The sequence below is a fragment of the Macrobrachium rosenbergii genome, chromosome 6 (genome assembly GCF_040412425.1).
Source record: "Macrobrachium rosenbergii isolate ZJJX-2024 chromosome 6, ASM4041242v1, whole genome shotgun sequence".
NCBI classification, from domain to species: Eukaryota; Metazoa; Arthropoda; class Malacostraca; order Decapoda; family Palaemonidae; genus Macrobrachium; species Macrobrachium rosenbergii.
This window is the reverse complement of record NC_089746.1, coordinates 57,304,012-57,324,011: the sequence shown is the minus strand read 5'-3', so window position 1 is coordinate 57,324,011 and position 20,000 is coordinate 57,304,012. Positions and strand designations below refer to the sequence as shown.

The window sequence follows — 20,000 nt, the reverse complement described above, 5'->3', positions numbered from 1 at the left end:
GACACGTTTTTAACGTGAAACGTCTCCTGGTACCAGGAGACGTTTCACGTTAAAAACGATGGGAAAATTTCAGTAGTTTTGTAACCGCACCGTGCTTTTTATTTTTCATAAAGTACACCATAATTCTCTGTTTTTTTTTTTAAGAATTTATACCATTTATACGTGGGGTGCATTTCCCGTAGACTATATGTAAAACAGAGAAATAATGTATGAATGTATACTTTACAATATATGTGGAAGGACAAAGTCCATCATATCTCTAAACTTTGACCTGGAATAACTTCGACAAGTTTGAAAAAGAATCTCTAAATTTGAAACACAACTGAACCCTGGCAGGGAAACGAAATCTCAAAAGCACGACTATGTCACTTCAACACCCCTAAACAAGAAAAAAAAAACTCTGGACTATTAAAGACTACTAAATTAATTTCCTTTAATGCTTTTTCTTAATCATAACACGAATATGATATTACTATGCGTCAGGTTCATAAACGTTCAACTATTTAATTATCCCTGGTATTACTCTAATGGGAAAAGTAAGAAACGTCTCAACGGTAGAATGATTTATCTGTAGAAATTTTTTTTTTCTGTCCCTCTGAATAAGATAAGAAAGAGACATTGTTTGTGGTTATGAGATTTTTTTGTACAGCAATTCAAGATTGTTTCCTGTTTTTTTTTTCCTTCTTGCAGCTTCTTACATACGTCATGGCCCGGAATTTGTCCATATCTCAGTTGTAAAGTCCCTCTTTTCCACGCCTCGTCTGCTCATTCTCAGTGAGTGAATGTCTCCATGACACATCTCCACCCTACTCCATCTTTTCCCGCAGATTCGGGTCGTTCCCCATTTTTCCAAAGCCCCTTCTCAATTCTGCTCATTCGCCCCTTCCACTCCCAGGACCTCCACCTCGTTAACCTGGAAGACTTCAAGTACGGAGGCTCCAACATCACGGCCGTCCGGCTCATTGATCCGGATCGGGAGGAAGTCCGGGATGTGATGCTGGACTGGGAATCCGGACGCGCGCTCCACGCTCACAAACACCTCGACAAGGACCTCATCACTAAGGTAGGGACGGAAGTACTGCCTCATGGACTGTGCGGTTATTGTGATGTCACGCAAGGTTCATAGACCTTGTAGTCCCATTCCGAATGCTTGGAGGTGATGGCATTCAAACTTTATTAATGAGTGTAACTGTAATGTTAATGGTTAAAGTAATGCGAACTAACGAATACTTAGGTGGTAACAATTAGTATTTATACCACGTACGATTGAAATGACTAATGTTTTTATTTACTGCTATTAGTGAATTGCTGTGTAACACAGCGCGTCATTTAAAACACATTTCGATAATCGTACGTGCTGTATAATATTTAATAAAATAATAACTGCTATTACGAAGCTGACAAATGTTAAAATGTTTATAACGGCTCGAAGCCATATCACTTATAATAATAGTTTCAAGTAACAGCCCAACAAGATCACCAAGACTTTGGTTAACTGTGACCAAAGCTATTTAGTTCTAGCTTCGAGGTTTGCATTATTTTTCTTAAAACTTAATTTTTAATTTCCTTTATAGTAACCTCTCTATGGAAACTTCAGTGACTTGAGGTTTATCATTCATAATAACCGATATTCAAAAATAATTAGTTTAGTGTTGATTCAAGAGTTTTCTCTTCCCTTTTGCTCAAACGCAGCTTAGGAATATCAGCTTTTGGACGGTAAGTGAAAATATTCCCTCATTTTTTCTTTAATTATTCAGAAGCGTTCTCTGTGAATCTACAGGGAGAGTATACCGTAGTATTCTACAGCATGTAGATGTGTTATTCAATTATTTCTCGCCATTGGTTATGATACTGGAAGTTTTGTACGAGATTTTACTCATATTTATATATGATAGATTTATATATATATATTATATATATATATATATATATATATATATATATATACTCATATATATATTTATATATATATATATATATATATATATATATATATATATATATATATATATATATATACTTATATATATATATATATATATATATATATATATATATATATACATATATATATATATATATATATATATATATATATATATATATATATATATATATATATATATATATATATATATATATATATATATATATATATATATATGTATATATATATATATATATATATACATATTTATTTATTTATTTACTTATTTATTTATTGAAAGCTAACCCAACTCTATGGAGATTTTAATCAGTTATGCATCGTGCCTTTACTTGGTTAAAAATATAAGAATATCGGTTCTAGTTTATTTCATCAACGACTTCCTGCTCTGCATTTCCTATACAGCGCATCCGAGAAATTGCTTTGTGTGCTGTCCACGGCTGTCAACCACCTTTTTTTCTCAATAGCATAAACATTTTACAAAGGAGTATTGATGATGACGCTTTAGATCAAAGCATAGATACGACCAGCCATTGTAATCATAAACAAGCAATCGCCTCTAGAATTAAATATACAACACTGAAAGAGTAAAACAATGAGTATGCTGGATAAATATGCGAAGGGATCTGGCGACTAACGACCGTCAAGACAAAGGATATAACGATGATGAGTTCGTTACACTTACCTGGAGGAAGATGAGCGGAGTAGATGGAGTAATTGGAGTAGATGGTGTAAGGGGTGGGTGAAGAAGGAACTGGTTCATTTATAGCACGAGAAGATGGGATATGCACCTGCAGTTTTTTTTTTTTTAAAGGAAAGGTTACTAAAAGATAGGGTGTACGGCATTGATGGGAAATAAAGTTTAAAGGCACAAGGAGAGAGAGAGAGAGAGAGAGAGAGAGTTCTATAATTGCAAACTAACATTAATCAGTTTCCATACAATGCGATTATCACGAAGTTACATTTTCGAGTGATGAAATGCTAATATTTATCAAACTGTATACGGCGTAAATTCGACCATTTTAATCTACCAAATAAGGAAAAATAGTATTAAATGTCTGCAGTAACTCCGAGAATATTTTAGCAAGAAGAAAGACCTCAATGCTCCTTTCCAGTTTCCATTACCACGATGTAATTTTAGATTTTTAATGCAGGTATGGGCTATTTTATGATCGACCCGAGGCAGAAACATGAAGAAACTTTCAACTTCCACGGAAATGAAACTGGACGATTACCGAAGGAAGCTGATATGTATGTATATATGTGTATATATATATGAATACATATATATATATATATATGTATATTGTATATATTCATAATATATATATATATATATATATATATATATATATATATATATATATATATATATATATATATATATATATATATATATATATATATATATATGTGGTGTGTGTGTGTGTGTGTGTGTGTATATACGTAGACATAGATATCTTTATTTTAAGCATAAAATGCCCTTAATACAAGAATACAAAAATGTCACATAGTACTGTGAAACGGAATTACAAAAAAAAACAAAGAAAACAAAGAAAAATAACTCAGGAAAAACCACATAACATCTGTATAGAAACTAAAGAAGAAGAAGAAGAAGAAGAAGAAGAAGAAGAAAGAAGAAAGAGAATTAGAAAACAAACAATGACCATCAAATATGAAAGACCCCTGACCCGTCCCGATTCAAAGAGCCTGAAAGATTCCAGTTGTCGCGTCGCGCAGCCACAGGTCATAAACCAAAGGGTCACAAACCCATCCGCGTCAGACATTAGATCAGAAGGGAGAGTGATACGGCCATAATTTTACAATTTTATATCGGAACCTCTCCGTCGTAAATTTTCAGCTCTGGCGTTTTGGCCGCCGTCGGATCTTATAATTACGAAAGGAACCGCGGGCGTTTCACGGGTGGATTGAGAAAGGGAAATAATGGCTTTGGATACATTTCGTTCTTGATGGAAAAGGTTAAATACGCTAATACAGGTGAATAACATCGTTGTGAGTGTTATGTAATCGAGTTGGGGAAATATATTTAAATAACCTATTTACACTAATTATCTAGCATTTTTAGACTTGTAAACTGATATGGAATCAAATAATGCGCATTTTACATCTATATTTCTATAGGGTAGCACAAGTATATATTATATATACTTGCGATATATGAAAATCAAACGCTTATATATGAGTGCGCTTAGAATTGTCTACACATGAATGCACGAGTATCTATGCACCATACACATATAAATATAGGTATAAATATATATATATTTATATATATATATATATATATATATATATATATATATATATATATATATATATATATATATATATATATATATATATATATATACATACAATCAGAAAACCTTTATAGTTTACTATTTTTGCATGTTGCCGTATCTATCTATCTATCTATCTATCTATCTATCTATCTATATACATATAATTTTATTTATTTTTGAATATTTTTATATTTTCTAACATCGATATCAGTATAAGTAGTTTCAGGGTTAAATATAACCCCTTAACTGATGATTCTGAAGAACCCCATAGGTCATTTGTGCGTAAGTTACTTGACTGCTTTCTCTTCGTTTAGTTTTCTGTAAAAGAAAACTACTGAGATGACTATTTGTCTGTCCGTCCGCCCTCAGATCTTAAAAACCACTGAGGCTAGAGGGCTACAAATTGGTATGTTGATCATCCACCTTCCAATCATCAAACATACCAAATTGCAGCCCTCTAGCCTCAGTAGTTTTCACTTTATTTAAGGTTAAATTTAACCCTGATCGTGCGTATGGCACCACTATAGATGTCAACAACACATGCCACCACAGGGCGGTGGCTGAAATATTCATGAGCCGCGGCTGAGAGTTTCATGGGCCGTGGACGAGAGTTTCATACGGCATTATATGCTGTACAAAAAACTCGATTGCGCCGAAGAAACTTCGGCGCATTTTTCATTTGTTTTCATATCATGATTAACTCACCGATGTAAGAAATATAAATGATAAGAAATACAAGTTAATTTCAACAAGTTATTGCTTGTCTTTTAGGTGGAACACGACTTGGAACAAATTGTTTGATTGGTTTATGACAGTCATCTCAATTTATCTGTATTTTGATTTACTTGTAGAATGTTTCACTTCTGTATTTGTGTATATATTTATTGTTTGATATAATAATAATAATAATAATAATAATAATAATAATAATAATAATAATAATAATAATAATAATAATAATTGTAGCAAATATTTTGCTTTTTCAGTTTCCAATATAAAAGCATTTTCAGCCTATAATTTTTCTGTAGGTCATCGGAACTAATTTATATTTTTCTTTTTAATTTCAAACTCCACTTATTTTTCCCTAACGTCATTCCTTTATGCGCTGTCTTTGCTTCTCCTTTCCCAAGTTACTGTTAATTTTCCTCCCTTCGCTTTAAACTCTTCAAGATTATGGCTAAGAAACCATATGCATCCGTCAAGTAATTATCAATCAAATATAATTCATGAGCTGTATATTGTACTTACAGGTTTCCCCACTCTTCATTTCAAAATTACAGCTTTATTTTCCAGAAAAATGGTCCCGATTTACCTCACTGGTTTAAGAATAGCTCACAAATTAAGCTGTATGCATATTACGCTCATTGAATAAGTACCTCAGCCTTTCTATAGCATAAAAAAAGTTTAATCGTGTTAGCTAACTCTAGCGCAAGTAGTGGCACACTCAGATTATCCGTTTTTTTGTTCCGTAATCCCAGCTGCCGACTGGTTTTGTTCTGTCCCTCTCCGGCTGAGCTGTCTCTGTTATTCTCACCTTGTAAATGATAAGAAATTGTTTTAAGCAGTAGGAGATGTTTAAAAAAGTAGTTTAATCTACTTATCTTCTTGGGCTTTAGTTAAACGCTAGCTTTCATAGCATACCTAAAAGTGCTAGTTAATGCTGAAACGCACGCACATATATACACACACAGACACACACATGTATATATATACATATACATATATACATATATATGTGCATATATATATACACACATATATATATATACATATACATATATATATATATATATATATATATACATATATATATATATATATATATATATATATATATATACATACACACACACACATATATATATACATATATGCTTAAAACTTGTTGCCCAGTAACTTTTTGATGAACGAGAATGTTCAAATATAATTCATTTAAATCTTCCAGTACGTCTTACCTCGACACCGGCGTTGTTTTTCACCTAAACGTAGGTACAGCTCAGGAATAATGCGCTTTCAAAAAAAAAAAAAAGTTTATTTATTCCTATAAGCACATCATGGTCAGCTGGGCTATCAACCCCTGGCTGAAGCTTCTTGTTGAAGTCAGGGGAAACTTTAAGTCTCGTGTGCGATGCCAGAATGACGTCATCGAGGACGGGAAAGGAATCATTGATTAAACTGACCACAAATGGAATCATTTTTGTACCAGCCGGTTGAATCGAGTTTTGCATAGTGAGTTTTATTTTTTCTATAGGCGGAGCTTCCGTATATACATAAATGTTGATCGGATTGGTTTCTCTCTCTCTCTCTCTCTCTCTCTCTCTCTCTCTCTCTCTCTCTCTCTCTCTCTCTCTCTCTCTCTCTAAAAAAAAAAAAAATAATAAAAAAATACGACCCGTAAGGAGTACTAACAGGAGACAATGTAATCTTGTCTGTTATCATTATTATTATTATTATTATTATTATTATTATTATTATTATTATTATTATTATTCACAACATGATCCACCTTCATATGAAACAAGCCCAGTTCAAACTTCCAAAGAATATGGTATTCATATGAAAGAAGTGAGAGGTCATAGGAAATAAAAAAAATATATATATATATGTGTATATATATAAACATATATACATGTATATATGTATATATATATATATATAATATATATATATATATATATATATATATATATATATATATATATATATATATATATATATATATATACACTGTATATATAAATCTATATTATACGATGTATTTCATTTGCATTCCTATCTCACTATAACAAATTACAATGCATTTCCTAACGTTATCCCTGTGTTCAACAGTGCATAACAAAATCAGTATGATGGTAATAAACTGAACGTGAAGGCTTCGCGTCGTCCAGTCAGAGGTATTAATCTCTCGCCATTTCCTTTTTATTTAAGTATATGCAAAATGAAGGTGCCATAAGTCCAAGCTCTGGGACGGTACGTAACGTCTCAGCTTCGCAGTCGGAACTAGCCGTTTCGAAACTTATATTGCCGTAAACTTTGGCGGTATGGACACACCGGTATGCATATCATTAAGTAACAAAGCAAGAAAGACAATGCAAGTTTAGGCTGCGTGAAGAGACGCCATAGTCTTTTCTTCTCTTTCGGCCATTCTTCCATTTTTCTGAAGTGGAATTTAACGTCCCTGCGGGAAAATTCCTCGGGGGACGTCGTCCCTTAATGTCCTGCTGGCGGAGACATTCATAGGCAATACTGGGAGATCTCTGGCAGAAAAATGCCACGGAAATGTGTTCGGGAACGCGGCCAAAAAAGAAGCGTCAAAAGCGATTCCTCCTCCGGACGATCCTTTGCAACACGAATTTTGCAGCGGGAAAGAAGATTATGTCGTGTGATCCTTGTCTCTTTTTTTTTTTTTTTGAGGTCGCTTGAAATGAGATAGTATTTTTTTTTACGTTTTCTTATTTCATTTAATTTCATTTGTATATTTCCTAACAGCCTGGTCTTAGGGAAGAAGGATTTTATTATCCGATAGTCTGAAATTACCCAAAATTGCAGTCTTCGCTTTGCATATTAAATGGCAAGGTTTTTCTTTTGATCATTCTTTATTAGTACTGCAAGTGATGCCCTTCCTTTGAGAGCTAAGTATTTGTTCGCATAATTTGTCATTATTTCCTCAAAATCTTTCATAGCTTTAATGTTAAATAATTTTTTTTCTACTATGATCAGCAGCAAGACTGCAGTTTTGGGTAATTTTAGACTGTCGGGAAATAAAATCCTTCTCCCCAAAGATTAGGGTGTTAGGAAATATACAAATGAAATCTTTGAAATAAGAAAACGTAAAAAATATCATCTAATTTTATGTGACTAAATAAAAAGTACAAGAAAGACACGAGAGGGGATAAAATGATGAAGTGACTGAATGGTCGGAAGCACCGTCAAATATTTATGCACAAGAAAATCAAAATTACGTAAATTGTAAAACCTGCAGGAAATGAGTCTTATAAATCAGTACGTAAACCGTACCTTACAGACAAATGTAGATACGACCAGTCAACGCATAAACAATGGGTGAGGTAAACAACTGTGCGGTCACGCAAAACAACACCTAGAAAGAAAATGAGTATCAAACAATAGGGCAAACAACAATACTTCTATTCAGAAAGAAGCAACGGACAATAAGACAAACAACAATACAATAAGTTTGAAACAACACTATGAGAAAAGAAGTAACGAAGAAGAAGAGGAACAACAATATTATCGCTCGAAACAACACGTATGAGAAAAGAGGCAACAAACAAGAGGATAAAAACAACACATACACAGAAAAGAAGTGACAAAAAAGAAGGCAAACAACAATAGAATCGCTCACAACAACAAACAAACATAAACGAAGTAACAAAAAAGAGGCCAAGGAACAATACAGTCGCTTGCATGCAACAACACAATATGCAGAAATGAGGTAACAAACAAGAGGGCAGACAGCAATACAATCTCTCGCAACAACGCACATGCAGAAATGAAGTAACAAACAAGAGGGCAAACAACGATGCAATCTCTCACAACAATGCGCATGCAGAAATGAGGTAACAAACAAAAGGTCAAACAACAATGCAATCTCTCGCAATAACGCACATACAGAAATGAAATAACAAACAAGAGGGAAAACAATAATATAATCACTCGCAACAACACACATGCAGAAATGAAGTACAAGAGGGAAAACAACAATATAATTGTTTGCAACAACGTACATGCAGAAATGAAGTAATAAAACAAGAGGGCAAACAACAATACAATCGATCACAACAACAAACATGCAGAAATGAAGTAAAAAGCAAGAGGGAAAACAACAATACAATATCTCGCAACAACTCACATGCAGAAATGAAGTAAGCAAACAAAAGGTCAAATAAAAATACAATCTCTCGCAACAACACAAATGCAGAAATGAAGTAACAAACAAGAGGTCAAACAACAACATTATCTTTCGCAACAACGCACATGCAAAAATGAAGTGACAAAGAAGAGAACACACAACAAAACCGGCTCTCGAAACAACACACATGCAGAAATGAGATAACAAACAAGAGGGCAAACAGCAATACAACCGGTCGAAACAACACACATGCAGAAATGAGATAACAAACAAGAGGGCAAACAGCAATACAACCGGTCGAAACAACACACAGGACGCCGACGGAATAAAATCCTCGAGGTGATAAGTGGTGATGAATCGTGAGAGAAATGAACAGGAGATGAGACCGCCAATGAGAAGAAGAAGAAGAAGAAGAAGAAGAAGAAAACGTCGCTGACTTAATTAAGATCCTTTCGCTACCCGAGGCTTTCGTCATTTCCCTCTCACTTCGTTCTCACAATAGGAGAGTGAGAAGTTCCTTCTCCACCTCCTCCCATTCCTTCTCCTCCTCCTCCCATTCCTTCTGCTTACCTTCTTCATTCGTTTCCTTATTCAAATCGACGTTTTCCTCTTCCCTTTAGTCACTACTCTCTTCCGTTTCCGCATCCGACTCTTTATGCATCACTTTCCTCTCCCTTACTCTTTCTTTTCTTCGTCCTTACTTTTCCATCTCTCATTCCTTCTCTTGCTTTTCCTTCTCTTTCACTTCAACCTCTTCCATATTTCACTCTTCGATCTTCTCCCTTTCATTCACTCAACTTCTATCTATCACTTCTTCTCTTCCTTTTCCGTCTTTTATCACCTCAACCTCTTCCATCTCTCACTCCTTTTTCTTTCCCATTTGATTCACTCCACCTCTTCCATCTCTCACTCCTTTACTTTATTCACCTCTCTCTCTCTCTCTTCCATCTCTCATCTCTTCTCTCCCTTTTCGTTTATTTCACCTCACCCTCTTCCATCTCTTCTTCTTTCTCTTATCGTTTATTTCACCTTTATTTCCATCTCTCACCCTTCTCTTCCATCTCTCTTCCATCTCTCTTCTCTCTTTCTCGTTTATTTCACTTCTCTCTTCCATCTCTCACTCCTTCTCTTCCTTTTCGTTTAATTCACCTCACCCCCTTCCATCTCTCACCCCTTCTCTCTCTTTTCATTTATTTCACCTCACCCTCTTCCATTTCTCACTCCTTCTCTCCCTTTTCGTTTAATTCACCTCACCCCCTTCCATCTCTCACCCCTTCTCTCTCTTTTCATTTATTTCACCTCACCCTCTTCCATTTTCTCGCTCCTTCTCTCCCTTTCCGTTTAATCACCTCGCCCTCTTCCATCTCTCAATCCTTCTCCTCACCCAACTCACCCTCTTCCATCTCTCTCACTTCTTCCTTTTTTTCGTCTCGCCCTCTTCCATCTTTCACTCCTTTCCTTTTTGCACCTCGCCCTCTTCCATCTCCCGCCCCTTCTGTCCCCTTTCGTTCCTCTTCGGTGGGCGTGTTAATGAATGCCGTAATGAATTCCATTTAAGCATGCAGGGCGTCTCCTCTCCGTCCGCAGCTACAGAATTTCCGCGCGCACACACTAACCGATTTAGCCTCTCCATTGACAAGGGCGTCTTGCATTTACATACCAGAAGCGCCTCTCCTCAACTTAATCTCGACCGACAAATTCACTCCTCCCTTCTCCTCCCATGCGCTCGCGTAACTTTGTTCCTATGTGTCAGCCTTTATTCATACTCATTCACCTTTCTATGAATTTCTTTTTTGTTTTTTTGTCATCCTGATCCTCTCTTTCCCGCCTTGCAAATCTTACATATTCGATTTCATGTCAAGTTCGTCAGAAACTAACCCACAGTTTTACTTACCTTTTATCATTTTCCGTTTAGATGGCTGGGATTTGAGTGTCCTCTCATCTTGCATCAGTATATATTACCATAAGGTTAAATTAGGCTGCCCCGAGGTTCTAAAGACGATGCATCGCTCCTCGTTTCATGACAAACATCCACTTATTTCTCCAGGTACTCTAAGTTCAGCATCTCAAACATAAATTTATTTCAATCGCCTCATCTGTACTGAAGTTGGTGGGAATCATCAATATTTTCGTTTTAGCAGCTGTTACACCCCGTCTAACTCAATCTGTAGCATACCTAAAATAAAAGAATCTCTGAAAAATATTCCATTTTTAACTATTACTCCACATTTAAAACGTGCATATGGTTAATGCATTTGTAAATATATACTTTATAATGCCGTATAATAAAATTATCATTATGATGAGATTAACATATATTATAGAATAAAAATAAGATTATAATGATATAAGATTAAATTAGAAAATAAAGATAAAAAAGCATGATATGTGTGCACTAATAAAATGGACAGATTTAACGCGACTATAACATGAGGTATACGACTGAACCGGCAGTTCCTTCAAGAAATTCAAAAACACCTGAATTAAAACAGGAATGAAGACAACGCAATGGCGCCTAACGAAATGAATCCTGTTTTCGACTCAAGGTTCGTTCAGAAACGAAAAATACGATATCGTGGAAATCATGGAAATATGATTAGTAGCGAAGACAAAAACAAAAATAAAGAAAAGGGGAAAAAAAAGTCTCATTCCGAATTTCTCGTCCGGTTCATCACCTCTAATTTCAGGTGATTTTCTGAGAAGTTCTTGATAAGGCGGTTAATCCTTGTCCCTCTTAATAGTTAGGTAGTATTAGCTCAGGGACGTTGTTTTTCATTGTGTGTGTGTGTGTGTGTGTGTGTGTGTGTATGTTTGTGTGTTTGTGATTTTCCTTTTTATTTTCTATACCTAGTAGCAAAAATATGAGGTAATAAGTTGTTAAATACTGAAACTATTTTTTGGTAACCTTTGGCATATGTATATATGTGTGCATATATATATATATATATATATATATATATATATATATATATATATATATATATATAACCTAAACCGCAATATATATATATATATGAATGGGAAGCTAACGAAACCACAAGCGATTTTATCCTTTATTTCATATGTAATCATTAATCAATTTCCCATGCAACGCTGATACCCTTTTAACGACTTTGAAGTTTTGGAGCGCCATTACTTTGCACGTAATACCTAATCACACCCCTTTTAAAGTGTAAATTACGTCAAATGACGTGATTGACGGAGACCGAAAATGAATTATCTACTGAGTTTCGCATTCATAATAATTCACCACTGTTTTGTTCAGCTAATTTCACTCTCAAATAGTAGATTTTTTCCCTCCATGAATTCACAATGATTGTTTGTGAAATATGTCAACGTAACAGAAAAATAAAAAAAAATTGAATAGCCCTTAAATATTGCTTTAAAATTATTACTCATGCTTTTCATGCATGTATGTATGTATGTATGTATGTATGTATGTATGTATGTATGTATGTATGTATGTATGTATGTATGTATGCATGCATGTATGTATGTATGTATGTAAAGAAGGAAATTCCATATAAATAAAACAGTAGGGAGAACGGAAGAACGGTATATTCGGGCAATATCTCTACCCCTTTACGAACAATAACGGTTCTGTTCGTAAACAGGAGAACTATTTACACAAAGGGTTTCTGAATGACAGGAAACTACAGGATACAGAGTTCGTTAGGTTTCGGCTATGCTTAAAGAGGATAAGGAATGGCCATCTGCTTCGAAATAGGACCCCCAAAAATATATGGTTGATCTCATCTGGTTCCCATAACCCTCGCAACAGATTCATATTGTTTGTCTGCTTAATTAAAACCGCCTAGAGTGTCTGGTCTTTGGAGGGACACGCGTTTCTATGAACAATTTCCAATGGATTCAAGTTTATACTGCGGCTGGTGTTGCGCGTATGATTAAAACTGTGAGAATTTTGAAGTGCGTAACTTACCGATAGCTGGTTTTCGCTCTTTCTCTGGAAAAGGTGTGTGTTTGTGTGTGTGTGTGTGTGTGTGTGTGTGTGGTATGTGCGTGTGTGTGTGTGTGCTTAAAGTGAAACTCATATAAACCTTTCAGCATTCCTTAAAAGGCATCATATAAACGCCAATATATTTTGGGAGTACTCTTTGCCCTCGCATACATTGGGAAACGAAGATTTTACGGTATTAAGGTGCCTGTAAACAAAAGAATTGTCTCTCTTCCCAAGCTTTAACTAATGATATCCATTTACGAATTTTTATTTTATTTTTCATGTTGCTTTTATGATCTCGAGAAAGGGAAGAATGAAAAACAAGTACAAAAGAATTTTGATAACAATATGCAGTAAGCCTCAAATAATACAGAAGAGTCATACGTAATTGCTTTCTCGAGTCTCTTGTACTGAAAGAGGATGCAGAGAGAGAGAGAGAGAGAGAGAGAGAGAGAGAGAGAGAGAGAGAGAGAGAGGAACTTGTGCCTAGTCACACGGTGTATTGAACAAACATATCATCCCCTAATTTAAATACTATGCCTTACCATTTAACAGCCCCAAAAAACATAAATAATTGAGATAATGGTATTAGAATATACGATAGTAATATATTCGTCGTTACGTATCATAACAAGAGTAACCAACAAAGCGAGTCTGAATATATATATATATATATATATATATATATATATATATATATATATATATATATATATATATATATATATACATATACATACATACATACATACATACATACATACATACATACATACACAGGTATACATGAAAGCCACGAAGAGACATCAGTTTCCGCAAACGCATCATGATTGCCATCAGGCCGAACTGAAGAGAATGTAGCAATTTAATTAAAGCCGGTCTCTTGCGGGTTCGTTGAGATTTGTTGCTCGGTACAGGAAGATAAATAGAGTGGCCGGGGAAGCGCCATCAAAGAGGAGGACGTTGTTAGCAAGACAAAAGAAGAGCGGAATGCGGCCATACCCAAGCACCGCAGGCTTTCCAAGCTGCTGTTGCTTGTTCTTCGCTGATGGAATAAATCTTATTTTTGAAATGGGAATTAAAGGGAAATGAAGAGGTTAATCACAGGAATCTTACGTGGTATTGTGGTATTTCAATATATATAATATATTTTGAATTTTATTTCCAAATCAGGGAGAACTACCATAGCTCATAAACAAGTAAAAAATGCGCCGAAGTTTCTTTGACGCAATCGAGTTTTCTGTACAGCCGCTATGGCGTATAATCAAGGCCACCGAAATCAGATATATCTTTCGGTGGTCTCAGTATAATGCTGTATGAGCCGCGACCCGGTGGTGGCCTTTCCTATATCGCTGCCAGAAGCACGATTATGGATAATCTTAACCTTAAATAAAATAAAAACTACTAAGGCTAGAGGGCTGCAATTTGATATTTTTGATGATTAGAGGGTAGGTGATCCACATACCAATTTGCAGCCCTATAGCCTCAGTAGTTTTTAAGATGTGAGGGCGGACAGAAAAAGTGCGGACAGAAAAAAGTGCGGACGGACAGACAAAGCCGGCACAATAGTTTTCTCTTCAGAAAACTAAAAGGATTCATTTTTCGAGCTCCATAACATTGCATTTCTATGACAAATAATATTTCATTTCTATGGCAATGTGTTCATTATTGTCTTAGAGAATTTATTGTTGTTAACTGTTTTGTGTGTGCGCATGTAGTGTGTGTGTGTGTGTGTGTGTGTGAGTGTGCGCTCGCGCGCGCGCCCTTGTCTCGGTTGCTTAGGCGGAAGACATACAATACAGAAACCCCTTCATAAAATGTGTAGATGAGGAGAGCGCCAAATCTAATTTGATTTGAATATTACCTGGTCTTCTCCAGAACCTGGGAAAAAAAGGACAAATTTTTTTATATTTTTATTTTCATGCGTTGGCAACCAAATGCAATTAGCCAGCGGACGCCGCAAGGAAAAATAAAAGGGGGAGAAATAAGAAAGGCTGAAAGGTAAAGGAAAGAGGAATGCGGGTTTGCCTCTCAAGGAAGCGATTCATCTGCTGCTAAAGAGAGGTCAAGTTAAAAGGAGGCTAATGTCTGCCGCTGAAGAGAGGTCACGTTAAAAGGAGGCTAATATCAAGGTTGATTAGAATTACACTTCATGAATAAAATTAGAGTTGAGATTCACTATCGTTACAAATGCCAGGGTAGGAGCCCATCGGTTGGAAGTCGAATTTCTCCGCTGTAAAGATGAGCCGAGTGTTTTAGAGACATTAGGTAAGACAATCGTGATGAGCCTGCCATAGAAACACAATGTTATGGAGAATGTCTCATTGAGAAAGCTGCATTTAAGTATAATTCATCTCTTTTTCTGATTTAATCTTTTGGAGCAACTGACTCGTTTTGATTGAATTTCAAAAAACTACCGCGTCAAAAATGATAATTATATCTCCCTTGACAATGATTCAGTAAATCACATTATCACAATTTGATCTGGATATTCCCCTCCATTTTTTTATAATAAGTTTTTGAAAATGTGAAACATCATATCAGATTTACATTAGAAGTATACTATATCCAATAATAATGAAACCTCCAAAGAAAGTTTCAGTGGAAAGAACAAGGTATTTCACTAGGTGCTTAACTGAAACTGCCACCCTCTTCTTCTTGGCCAAAATAAGAAGGAAATTCACAACACCAAAAGAGCTCATGCAACAACTTGGAAACGTTGCCGTACTCCTGAAATGGGCGCATACCTTTCTTCCATTGTTTCACCAGGAGGTCCTTCCCTTTCAAGGGCTCTTTCCCTGTCACTGTATTTATCTTGCCGTAGCGAGTAACAACTCTCGACGGAGGGCTATGGACCAGGCTTAATTAAATTGCGGCATTCTCCTCAGTTCGACCCGATGCCAATCATGACGTGTTTGCTGAGGCTGGCGTATATTAAGGCTTTATTGAATATGTAGCCAGATGTATTTGCTCAACTCTGATGACTCTGTTGCATTTGTTTATGAATTGTAAAGGGGGTTTATATTAACGTTCCCAGAGTCTAAAAGCGAAGATTAGTTACTAAAGACAGTGAAAATAACTTTACAAATATTTCATGAGGACGAAGTGATAGTTTGTGCTATGAGTCTTGAACGGTGATTACTTTTACTAGAATTCATGACTACTATATAACAGCATTTATTTAAATTTCCAAACATGAAATCATAAATCTTAAAAGATTTTCTGTATGTAAAGTGATAATTTGTATCACGATTTAGTACTAGAGATTAAAAAAGCCTTGATCACAATGTAGATATGAAGAAGTAACTTCTTTAGAATCTCCAGTGATGACGTAAAGAATCAGGCTACAGTTTCTAAATGAGAAGCGATATGAATAATAGAATTTCTAAAGGCAAGTCTTCACTTTATTGCAATGTTGAATGCAGAGTTAAAATTAAGAAATGAATTCCACCTCTCTGCTTCTAGAATTTCAATCAAAATCATTTTTAGTTTTCTATAAAAGAAAACTATTGAGATGGCTTTGTCTGTCCATCCACACATTTGCTATTCTCCCTCAGATCTTAAAAACTACAGAGGCTAGAAGGTTGCAAATTGGTATGTTGATCATCCATCCTCCAATCATCAAGCATACTAAATTGCAGCCCTCTAGCCTCTGTAATTTTTTTATTTTATTTAAGGTTAAAGTTAGCCATGATCGTGCGCCTGGCAACGTATAGGACAGACCACCACCGGGCCGTGGTTAAAGTTTCATGGGGCGCGGCTCATACAGCATCATACTCTGTAAAGAAAACTCGATTGCGTCGAAGAAACATCGGTGCATTTTTTACTTGTTTATCTGTAGTACTAAATTGCATTACAAATGTGTCATTAACGTAATAATAATAATGTGAGTTTCAACAGTCATACAAAATAACGTCGATAAATGAATGACAGGACGAGGTGAGCGAGAGAGAACTTTGGGTGGTTGTTTTGAAGATAAAAGCTTGTTTAGCGAAAGCTTTAAGCAAGACCTCAGACGTTACGAGGTCAAGATGCTCAACTGTTTTCAGTTTGCCGTATAATGGCATGGCGTTTATTTAAATGATTATAATAATTTTCGTTCTGTTTCAATTAAGAATATGCAACTTGACTACTTTTCAGCGTATAATTTCATATTATTTTCATGTTTTATATTATGCTTCACATTTGAGATTAAAAGTGAGTGAATGCATGTCTGTTATCACGCAAATATGGGCGTGGCTTTGGTGCCGCTTTAAAACGTACAGAATTCTTCTTTTGTATCTAAACTCGGAAAAATAAAAAAAATGAGATGAAGATTTTACTCCAACCGTCTTTTTCATTATTAAAAAAAATGGTGAATAATCTAGCCACTACAAATTAAATTTGCATCGAGATTCCCTTTTGAAAATCCGACGACTGTTTTATTTGAATTTGTAAATTCGTCTCTTCATGTATAATAAACTTTTCTGTATTTTCTTCAAGTTCTTGGTTTTCTGTAACTGTTAGCACTTCTACATCAAAGTCATGCTCTAAAATAAAAGACAAAACTATAAATAAATAAATAAATAAGCTTGATCACGGATTCATTCAAAAGCTTAAAAAAAAATGCATTTCAGCCATTTATATCTCACGTTAGTCATAGTTGTTCCTATCTTAACACAGATATTCAAGTTAATCTTGCTTTTAAAGTATACAGAAACGTTGTCCGTTATCAAGATAACCGTTTGTTGCTTTCATCTGTCCACAATTTTTGTCAAAAGAACGCCCAAAATGATAGATTATATTCCAAGTATACATGACCACACAGAGTGGGTTTTTATATAAACATATTTTGTCAACATACACTCTCTCTCTCTCTCAGCCTAATGGCCTACGTTTTCCCCTGGCAGACGGAAACGGCCCTGATGTACGACGCCGTCAAACTCTTCGTGATGGCAATCCAGGCGCTAGACAACTCCACCGATGTCCAGATGACGTCACTGGTTTGCGAGGGGGAGGACGCCTGGGTCCATGGGAACTCTCTCATCAACTACATGAAATTGGTGAGTCACTTTATAGTATGGGGTAGTTCTTCGTCTATTTACTGCTTCGGTTCTTCTTGAAAATTGGTCTGTGAGTAGTTCCTAAAACAACGTTATGATAAATTGATCGTAAGGAAAGAAAATTTATGAAAGGCAAGCGTCACGAAGCCTAAGAAGCTGATATCCCTCTAAGTTTCTTTCCATGCGAAGGCTGGAGGCACCGGAAATACACAACCTTTATTTAACTATCGAATTAAAGGACAATAAGGATAAAACAATAGTTACATAAAAATAAATAAAAGAAAATGCCACGGCGTAACAAGCTATCACGTGGAGTTTCTTTTCATCGTCAACAGACTGGCATCCCGAAAGAGATAAAGTTATTGACATCGCAAATCGCTTTAACGGCCGGAGCAGTTAACCAGCTTTCGAAGAGGGGTTACGCCCAATGACTCTGATGTTTATGGCGATTCATGCTCCAAGGCCAGAGTTTTATCGCACACTTCTTTAAATCTCTGTTCGAGTTACAGTCCTATTACGCTCGCGTCTCGAGCTGTAATTTTACCAGTGCTAACCTGGCTCTTTTTAAAACGCGCTTGATACTTTGGAAGCTTTAACTTTTATGCATGTCGTAACTGCATACCTATCTGCGTGACTTTTCCCAATTCCTTGTCAGTTCTTTCTGATTTTTATTTTGTAGAGTAGCTCATATTTTTTTGTTCTTTTATTTAATGAAGGCATTTCTTTCTTTAAGATATGCCTTGATATTACTTCTATTTCTGTAATGCAATTCTGTAATGCAAGAACTTTATAAAAATATCAGCCGTTTCTTATATTCGCAAACATTTAATGTTCTTCATCGTGCTTGCTAGCAAATACGACAAAGAATTATAGAGGAAACGTTCTGTCTGAATAAATCAACCCAGTCACCTCCATCCCATCAATGTTGAAATGTTTTATATCTTCAACATCGACAGCGACTTACAGTGCTACAAACCACAGACAAAATAATGAGGTACTTCCATTTTTAGTTTTTGTGAAAGAAAACTATTGTGACAGCTTTGTCTGTCCGTCCGTACTTTTTCTGTTCGACCTCAGATCTTAAAAACTACTGAGGCTAGAGGGATGCAAACTGGTATGTTGATCATCCACCCCAATCATCAAACATACCAAATTGCAGCTCTCTAGCCTCATTAGTTTTTAATTTATTTAAGGTTAAAGTTAGTCATAATCGTACGTCTGGCACCGATATTGGTACTAACAACACAGGCCACCACCGGACCGTGGCTGAGCTTCATGGGCCGCTATACAGAAATTCCAATGCCCCTGATCCCAAACCTTTTTTTACTCCTTCTACTTTTGGCTATCAAAAACAAGGCAGTTTCCCCACATCATGAACCTACGAATAGCCTCATCACTCTCTACATCCGAATACTGCAAGTCTTAAATCTACTTCTGCAGCAGTTCCAGAGGTCCTTTGTTCCTCGCACCGTTGGACTGTGGAACAGTCTCCCAGAGGATGTTGTGCAATTGGAACTTTAAAAGTTCAAGCAAAGATGCAATGCATTTCGACCCTAGTGCTATTCTCCTGGCATTCTAATACATTTCTATCTGTTTATTAATTAATTTTTTCTTTTTTTAATAAGTGAGATCTCTTCAATATGTATTTCCCTTTACCTTCTCTTACTTCCTAATGAGCACCATATTCTTTGAAAGCTTGAATTTCAAGTCAATGGCCCCTGTGGGCTTGTTCCATATGAATAGGGTTCATCTTTTGAATAATAATAATAATAATAATAATAATAATAATAATAATAATAATAATAATAATAATAATAATAATAATAATAATAATATGTTTTTAACTTTTCCCTCACTTTCAGGTCTAACTTGACCCTTTTTC

General features: G+C 35.5%; 1 pseudogene; it reads left to right on the top strand.

The window, feature by feature from the left end:
• Positions 1–20,000, top strand: part of LOC136839613 (glutamate receptor ionotropic, kainate 2-like) — a 222,820-nt pseudogene that overhangs the window by 180,841 nt on the left and 21,979 nt on the right.